The following is a 1,083-nucleotide window of genomic DNA, read 5'->3' on the forward strand; positions in this document are numbered from 1 at the left end:
ACGCCAAATCGTTCTTTTGATACCTAGACACATAAAACTGAACATGTCCTGCATTTTGCTGCTTGTTGAAGAGGTTTTGGTGGACAAAATAATAGAAATACAGTCATGACTCGATAATCCGACCCTTAACAATCCAAAATCTTGCTATCTGACAGGTTTATAGGAAGAATGAATGGAATCCATAAAAAATATCCTTAACATACCGACAGCCTTGACTCCGACATGACATTTTATGTCACAAATAAGGATAACGGCGTATTATCTGACTGAACAATCTGACAGATTGGCTATGTTCAGACTGCAGGACTTAATGCTCAATTTGGATTTTTTTTGGTGAAATCCGATTTTTGTGTGAGTTCGTTCACATTTCCAATAAAATGCAACTTCTATGTGATCTGCAGTGTGAACTTCATACGACCCAAAAGTGTCCTGCATGTGCAGAAGAGGACACAACGACGTTACACGCAGCAAACAGTTGTGTGTGATGGTAACAGTGGAGCGTATCCGTCACTGCCCCGCTGCCACCAATGGTGGAAACAGAACTGGGACCACTTTCCTAAACTAGCAGCAGTAGCCAAATATTGTCTGTACGTTCCGGCCACTTCCAGAGCGCTCCCCTGGAGTGAAAGTGTCCCCCCTGAACGCGCCAGATATGCTGATATTCATCATTGATTGGGCCTGAATATCCAGAGACCAGAAAGTGCTATTCGGACCAGCGCTACTAGTTATTACAACAACTATGAACAATAATTAACAACAAATGACCCTTCAAGCATCAAGCCCTCCTTGTATCTCGACCTCCATCTTGACAATACAACAGCCTTGCTATCCGACATTAAAGAAGGTTTTACATTTAATGTCGGATTATCGAGTCCCGACTGTACTTCTAAGTGTAACAAAATACAACAACTACAACCGTCAAATTTACCATAAAGTGGCATCACCCCAAGATTTTCCTGCAAATAGGAATTTGTGGTTCCTCCCACTGTCCTAATTGTGAAAGTTTGCTGCTTTAATACTATAGTAACTTCCATTCTTTGGGTTTTGACTGTTGATTAGACAAAAAAAGGACATTTAATGGGG

General features: G+C 41.2%; 1 protein-coding gene across 1 annotated transcript in view; it reads right to left on the reverse strand.

Annotated features, from left to right (window-relative positions):
• The window catches only part of LOC103362616 (casein kinase II subunit alpha'-like), a 12,651-nt gene that overhangs the window by 8,991 nt on the left and 2,577 nt on the right, over positions 1-1,083 (reverse strand). The gene's annotated exons all lie outside the window — the stretch shown is intronic.

This window comes from Stegastes partitus, unplaced genomic scaffold (assembly GCF_000690725.1).
Source record: "Stegastes partitus isolate 25-593 unplaced genomic scaffold, Stegastes_partitus-1.0.2 Scaffold588, whole genome shotgun sequence".
Taxonomy (NCBI): Eukaryota; Metazoa; Chordata; class Actinopteri; family Pomacentridae; genus Stegastes; species Stegastes partitus.